The 8,451-nt window shown below is 36.3% G+C and overlaps 1 pseudogene; it reads right to left on the bottom strand.

Moving 5' to 3' along the window:
* Window positions 1-7,172: 7,172 nt before the first annotated feature.
* Window positions 7,173-8,451, bottom strand: LOC122144599 (annotated as a pseudogene).

Genomic DNA, 8,451 nt, shown 5'->3' with positions numbered 1-8,451 from the left:
AAAAACATTTAACCATCTGGACTGCTTCGTGGTGAAACGAATTAGGGAGTAAAATGTGTGTGACATTTCGTTATGCAAAATTAATAATTTGTTTTGGGGGTTTTAAATAAGCAAGCTGGACTTTTTGCTTTTACAGTCTTCATGTGATTCCCCCTTGTAGTCTTTTTTTTTAATAAAAGCAAGAAGCTTTTCAGGCATAGATCGAAGTGTGGAAGTTGATCGTTTCTCAGATCATAACCCTCACAGCTATCCTGTATTTCTGAAGTGGATCCTGGTCCAGTGGAACTCCCTGAAGTTTAACGTGCTGCAAACTGTGGCGGGGTTTTACGGAGCTCATCCGTGGCACTGGTAATGTCACTCAGGGTCTGCCGGTCGTGTCTGCGGGCCGGCACCTTCCCTATCTTCCTTGCACGGATGTTTCGCTCTGGTACCAAAAAGCACAGATCCTGCCTGATAAACCGTCTTATGTAATACTGCCATTGTTACAGTTGCACCGAGACACAAAGTTTTTTTTTAATGCTCATCAAGGCTGCATTTGTTGGATCAAAACATACAGGAAAAATATTATGATGTAAAATAACGTTTTTTTTTTCATTTTAATATACATTTACAATGCAATTTATTCCTGTGATGTGCAGCTGGATTTTCAGCATACGTTACTCCAGTCTTTCAGTGTCACATGATCTTCAGGAAATCATTCTATCTATATGATTTATTGTCAGTTGTGGCACTTAATATTTTTGTTTGGAACCTGGTGATCCATTTTTGTTCAGGATTTTTCAGTATTCTTTGATTACTAAAAAGTTGAAAATAAGGAGAATTTATTTAAAATAGACATATTTTCTAGACCATTTACACTATCAGTCAAAAGTTTGGGGGTCCGTAAAATTTCTATTTTTCCTTTTTTTGAAAGAAATTAAAACTTCTATTCAGCAAGGCTGTGTTAAAATTGTTTAAGAAGTGATCCAAAGAGATTTATATTGTTAGAAAAATAGTTATATTTTGAATAATTCTTTTTTTCTTTTTTCTTTTTTTTTTTACAGTTTATTAATCACATAATTCCTGAAAAACGTCTCACAAGCTTCCCACAAAAATATTTGGCAGCTTGGATATATCTTCATAATAAATCATCCATATTAGAAATGAGTTCCTAATGATCATTTTGACACTTTATACTGGAGTAATGATGGATGGAAATTCGCGTTTGCATCACAGAAATAAAATTATATTTTAGAGTATATTAAAATAAAAAACCATTATTTTCTATTGTAATAATATGTTACACAAGACTTAGGTTTTTTTTTGTATTTTTTGATCAAATAAATGCAGCCTTGATGAGCATCAGAGACTTCTTTAAAAAACATTTTTGACCGGTAGTGTACACAGAGATAACATTGGACGAGCATAGCAAAATCCTATTTTATTTAGCTCATTAAATATGTTTTGCAGTTTGCTTGCACACAAGGAGTTACGGTTTTTGTTTATCCAGTGCGTGACACTCTGTAATGGATATGTTAGCGCGTGAGGGCACAAACATGGAAGCTGTTTTTGTGTAGATTTGAACGCGTGCTGAAGGTCTTCATGCCGTTTGCACGAACAGGCCAGGCCAGGTCTTTAGCGAAAGCTGCAAGCAGGGGGAAACCTGTCTGCTGCTGCTCGTGCAGTCTGATTCCAGCGGTATAATACGGGTTTAATATAATTCAACGCGTGGGACCTGGAACGTCAATGCATGACCATGCCAGCAACTATGGGACGGTCAGCGGACTTTCAGAGCTCACCTGAGTCTGCTGTTCCTCAGGCCGTGTCACGCCCACACCGTCGCTACGGTGACCATCACATCTATGTGTATCATATTTGATGACATGAGCTTTTATGGTTCATATAGTGAGAATAGGTAGTATAAAACATCGCACTATTATTTCAAAGGGCCAAATCTTATCAAAAATATGCACTTTGGTGTGCAGGTGCTGTATTTATATATGGTTAAAGTACGATGAAGTCTTATTGCTTTTTTATGTAAATTCAGAGAGATATTTAATAAACCGTGCAGCAGAAGCGTTTACATTAAAAGATATCAAAAGATACTCATCACTCTATATCGCGCATATCTAAATGTCATTTATATGGTGGGGGGTGTATTGGTGGGCACTATTAAGGCATTATAAAGTTATTCACTAATTTGTTATAAGTATTATATCTTTTTCATAAATAATCGTAATATTGCAAGATTTAAAATGCATTTTAATATCTGCAGATTCCTTGTTTAATCCTGACAAATGGCGTGTTTGCTCACAAATGCATTATACGTACAGTACAGAGCAAAAGTTTGGAAAACATTATATGTTTAATGTTTTTGAACGAAGTCTCTTCTGCTGCTCATCAAGGCTGCATTTATTTGATCAAAACTACAGAAAAAAACAGTAATATTGGGGAACTATTATGAACAACTTAAAATAATAGTTTTTCACTATTGAATATACTTTAAAAAAAAAATTTATTTCTGTGATGCAAAAGCATACTTTTCAGCAGCATTACTCCAAGCCTTCAGTGTACACAATTAACATCTCGTTCTATCACATGATCATTTATCAATCCATTATAATATCTGATTTATTATGAGTGTTGGACACAGTTCTGCTCTGTCTAATATATATTGATGGAATAAAAGTTAAAAAGAACTGCATTTAGTCAAAAATTCTAATAATATATATTCTAATAATATATTTTCTTTATTTCATTTAACACACCAGTGCTGAATAAAAGTATTGATTTTATTTTTAAAAAAAAGAAAAAAAAACAATCTACTGACCCCAAATTACTGACGCAGTATTGTATATTGGTATGACAAATATTTGGGGTTTAAATTTTAAACACTAGCTTCTTTAATTTTTTTCTTTGTTAATCTTACTTTATATCATCAAAGTATTCTAAAAAAAAGTATCACATGTTCTGAAAAAGATTAAGGCAGCAGAACGGTTCCAAACTTTGATAATGAATCTTTCATTTTAGAATGATTTCTAAAGGATCATGTGATAATGATCCTAAAAAATTCAGCTTTGCATCCCAGAAATAATGATAATTAAATAATAATAAATGTTACAAACAATTATTTTAAATTGTAATAATAATATCCAATAGTAATTTTTTTTTTTCGGTATTTTTGATCAAAATAAATGCAGGCTGTGGATGAGCAGAAGAAAACTCTGTCAAAAACATTAAAATAGTAATGTTTTTCCAACTTTTGGTCTGTACTTGTAGCATTCTAAAAGTTGTGAAAGTGGAATAGATAAGAATTGTCGATGGGATTATCGCTCGTGCATTATAAGGTGCATTACAAAGGCATAAGTTAAATGCATTAAAAATGAATTACAATGGCATTATATATTAAGAGCCTTCACAAGTAAAGTGATCATCTCAGATCTCCCATCGCAGTCTCAAGTTACCTTCACATATACTAGCTGGTTCGACTGCCTGGAGAAGGGTTGAGAAGATCCCAAACAATGAAGTGCAGTTGCATCACATCACTAAATGTTTACACAGTTTGCAAAATAATAATACGTGCGCACTTACTTTTAGAGGTTGATCAAAACAACGAGTCTGTTCGTTCGTTCTCTTTCAGGAGCATTTCATCATTCAGGCTGGAGGAAGAAACCGAGTTTGCCCAAAAAAGCTGAACTATTCCACACATCAATTATGCCTGAGGGTCGAGTGGGAAGGCACATATTGATATACACGAGAGGACCTGAACTGAAGACTAAAGTTGAATTTTAACTCTCTCTTAGATGCAGAGTTTTTTATTTCAACGGCTCATAAACGCTCCTATCCAGTGTAAGATCCCCGGTCTATTTCAGCGCAAAGCAGGAGGAAACAATCATCAGTGAAGCAGTGAACAGACTTTTTATTCTAGACTTTAAGCTGCAACATTAAGCAGCTTTAGGTGGCATTTGGTGTGCAATTACATTCAAGCGTTTCCAAAACAAGGAATGTAATTAAGCCGACAAGCCACACAGACAAGGCAAAGAGGGAAAATAGTTGAAACTCCATCTAACATACTGTTTAATGATACCTGCTACTGATGTGCTGTTCAAATAAACCCGCTAACGGCAGAAAAGTCCGTCAAACCCATATTCCTTCAAAGTTTATTTTTTTTTTATATTAAGATCAATGTTTTCAACAATTTTTCAAATCTACTGAACTTTTCAGACGAAAATAATTTCAAATATCATTGGTAGTTTTTTTTTGGTATTGGGTTATTGGGTCCTAATCAACAGGAAAACATACATTTGTGGTCTGAGCTGTTTTTATGATCCAGTTTTTTTTTGTTGTAAGAAACATTCATAATGTAATTTTAAATTCAACAAAATAAAAGTGCTTTTGTTTTTTTTTTTTTTAGTAAGTAATTATTTTCCAATTCTGTTTTGCATAACTTCAGGGAATGGGGAACATAAATAGGCCTTAAAACTACATAGAAGTAATTCTAATCTGCTAAAAAGTGCAGGTTGGCATCGCAAACCGTGCAGAGCAGAAAGAGAAACACACTAGAAATCATTCAACATTCACTGTGCAAAAAAAAAACCTTCTCCAGGACAAAACACAACAAGTAGGCGCAATATTAAGAAGTACTGAAATGTTTCTGTCTAGATATTTGGGATCGAAAGGGCATGGGACCCGCTCTATTTGACATCCGCGAACTGTCGGTTGGGGGTCGGCGTCCTGATTGGCTTTCCATTTCTTGGCTCTCTGGGCTGCGAGGCCGAGGCTGATGTTGCTTCCTCTGTTGCCGCTGACAGTGACGCCACGCCTTGCCCTTCGACCCCGGCCCTTGGAAGGCTACACCAAAAATACAAACAGGACATTGTTTAGGGTTTGCCACAAAGCCTCATGCGTGGTTGACTCATGCGTGTGTACATGCAGACGCTACTGTTTCTCAGACCTACAGACAGAGAAGCAACAGAGACCAACAGGGTTAGGAACAAGCAACCTGTGTGCACTACAATTATTACAGACAAGAAGAATCACGCGCCGTTTACGACCAACCCTAGCTCTTACACACGCTGCCATTCTTCCGCCACCTCATATCAGTACAAGCTTTTGGCATTTTAATGGAAAGTCTACGACTGTATATAAAATAAAAACTACTATTTTTTTTATTAGTTTTGAACATTATTATTCAGAAATTATCTCTAAAATACAATAAATGTTGCTTTTATATATAGTTACACTCAATATTATTTTTTCCAAATTTATTTTGATCAAATGTACCTACTTTATATTCTGTTGTATTTTTTTCACAGATGCTAAACTTATATTCATAACGTTATCAGACAAGCTTTACATGTTAATATAAGTATATATGTCCGCTAGTACAGTATTATGTCTATATTAGGGTTGTGACAGTGAGGTTCGTTGGGGTTTTCCCCTCTTTTCCTCACTTCTGCCTTCAACTTTTATCGAAACTTTATAGTAAAGTTTTGAATTTACTGCAATTTTTGGCATCAATTGCTTAAATGGACAACAACCCAAACCGTGTGCAAACTCACTTATATTAAAGCACAGAACTTGTTGTTCAAACCGAATTGAATAAAAAATACACCATGCGATTAGGCCTAATATAAAATAAATAAGTTACACTTTATATATATTTATATATATATATATAAAAACACAAATAAATACGAAACATAGAACGTTTATTAGCATGAGTAAGAAAGCTTGGAGGCACGGCATACACCTTGATGTAAAATAAAATAATTTACAAAGTTTCAATACAGTAAAACCCAGCAAACACTAACCAAATAAATGAAAGACAAATAAAAAAATCACTTTAAATAAACGGTAAAAGTCAACAGCCTTTTCAAAATCCAAAATATTGCCAAACAGGTGCATTTGGTTTACAAAACTAAATCGTACACCTTTTAATTGTTAGTGTCTATTCTCTAACTGAAATAAATGATTTTTGATTAACTATAAAAAAAATCTACCGCTGTGCGGGCAGTGATGCAAACGGGATGTTGAGGCCTAAGACCAGTAGTAAACCATCGACGTATCCGCAGCAAGGGCCTTGGTCTATATGAATGATTTGTGTGTTTTCAATAGTCTAAATCTTAAAATAAATAAATAGTCTAAATCTTAAAAATACAATAAATGTTCTCCTTATAACTAGTGACCACAAGGTATTCATAGAGGACAGTATTTTTATTCAAATCTAAAATATATATTAAATTCTAAAAAATAAAAATATTTTTTGTATTTAAATGTTATTATAATGCTATGTTGTTAATTAATTGTTGTTGATAATACCGCAACAACAACCACAACTATGTTAAAATCATTTTTTAAATAAAGCTGAAATAAAATAAATATTAGATGAATGCTAACAACTTGAAAGGCGTTAAATTTTAAAATTTTGCTTTGGCAACTAACTGAAAAAAGTAATTTTAAGTTGAAGAATTAAAATGACAAAATACTACAAATTTAATAGAATATATAAAATAAAATTATATTTTTTGGACATTTTAAAAAAATGAAATAGAAAACGTTAAAAGAACATGACAAATGCACAAAAATTACTTTTAAATGAAAACAGCAAAATATAAAAATCACATTATATAATCAGAAAAATGTTACTTAATACTATGTCATAAAAAAAACAAAAAAAAAAAACACTAAAATCAAATCAACACTAAAAAGCAATAAGTAGTGTTTTTCAAATTTAATTTACATGTGGATTCAGATCATTTAAGTGTTGATAATTATTAAAGTTGCCACAGGGAATGTGTTGTAGATAGTGTTGCAAAGAGGTGGAAAATTTTCAGAAGTTTCTGAAAATTCCTGAAATTTCCCCCCCAAAAAAATCCTGGAAAGTTTCCAAAATTTCTGGAACGTTTTGGAAACTTTCCGGAAATCTTCCACTTTTTTTTTTTGCAACCCTAGTTCAAGAAACGTTAAAAACACATTCCTGCATAATTTAACAACGTCTTTAATAAAAAAAAAAAACATTAGCAAGCATCAGTAAATAAGGGGCGGGAGCTTAATTAAGGATCAATTCCTGATCAATAAATGAAGTCATATGCCAAATTATGCGAGTTAGATTATTAATTCACACTAGCTGGGATCTCTGAATAAGGCTTATTTTTGACACCATAAAATTACCTCGGCCCAAAGTATTTTAATTAGGTATCTCCAAATATGTGGCGGTATATGTAGTCGTCCAGATCCTCGAACACGTCGTCGCTGAGGCTGTGATGGATGATTCGTCCCCTTTCCTCGAGTAATCCTCAACGCCGCTGACGAAGTCCCGTAACAGCATCTGGTCGTGACATGAAAGACGCCGTTATGGAAGAAATTATCGATGAAGCTCTCTCAGCCTCCCCTCCAGTGGTTTGGAAATGCCCCACTAGTTTCTTCTTCTGCAAATAGCTTGCGCAGGAGCTCGTTAAACTCGTCGGCGCGGGATGGGTCCAGGCCTTGTTGAACCAGACTCATGGACTCCTGATAGGCGCAGTCGAACACTGCCCGAACAGTCTTTGGGGGCGGTCTTCTGTCACGTGGTGCTGTGGTCTCTCTTGATGCGCCGGGTTTTGGCGCGGTGTTGACGATCGGACTGGTTGACTGAGTCGCTGGTCGATTTGCGAGGATGTCGGGTGTTAAGGTTTCTGCGGCTGCCAAGTCTTTTTTTCGGCGCGCATTGTTTCCGTGCTCCTGCGCGAACCGTGTGATGCTCGGGTTATTTTGCGTCGTGATGACATTTCTTCGGAATGGCCTGAAGGACGTTCTAAGCCGAGTCTTTAAAATGCCGAACGTCGATTTTACCGGAGTCGGGGAAAACTTCCTTCCGGAGGTTTTTCCTTCACCGCCTCTTTGGCTTTCTTGATCTGCTCCTTGTGGATGGGGGCAAAACTCCTTAGTGGAGTTCTTCACGCGTCGAAGGTTCCTTCACTGTCCAAGCATCACATCCTTGGGAATATTGGTTTTAAATCCGGTAGCCCTAGCGATCTTCCTCTGTCGACTACACGTACACGTCTCTCAAAGATCGGAGCGCTGCTGCTCGAACTTCAACTGTTCTCGAGCGCCTGGAGTCGCCGCCTGCAGGTCTTCGGTCTGGGATGTCTGCTTCAATGTCCTACCTCTCTCATTTCCTCCACTTCTCCTTCAGCTTGTCCGTCCCTTCCGTTCCTTACGACGCTCTTCCGCATGCCTGGGCTCGGCCATCCAGGTTCCAGTTGGCTAATGAAGCTGCGGCTTTCTGTTTCTCCTCTGTAGGTGGCCCTTCAGTCGATCGTTTTGGGAGAGTCGGCTCCTCGCTCTGGATCCTCAGCTACTCTAAACTCTCGGATCTGTCCCGCAGGGACGCAGCTCCTCATCTGCCACGAGCGGACAGAGGCAGCTCTCCTGCTCGAGTACTTTAAGATGCTGGTTCTCCTTGGTCGGTTCTTTATGCAGAGACTCCAT

Source organism: Cyprinus carpio, unplaced genomic scaffold (genome assembly GCF_018340385.1).
Source record: "Cyprinus carpio isolate SPL01 unplaced genomic scaffold, ASM1834038v1 S000006731, whole genome shotgun sequence".
Taxonomy (NCBI): domain Eukaryota; kingdom Metazoa; phylum Chordata; class Actinopteri; order Cypriniformes; family Cyprinidae; genus Cyprinus; species Cyprinus carpio.
This window is presented reverse-complemented; position numbering and strand designations above follow the sequence as displayed.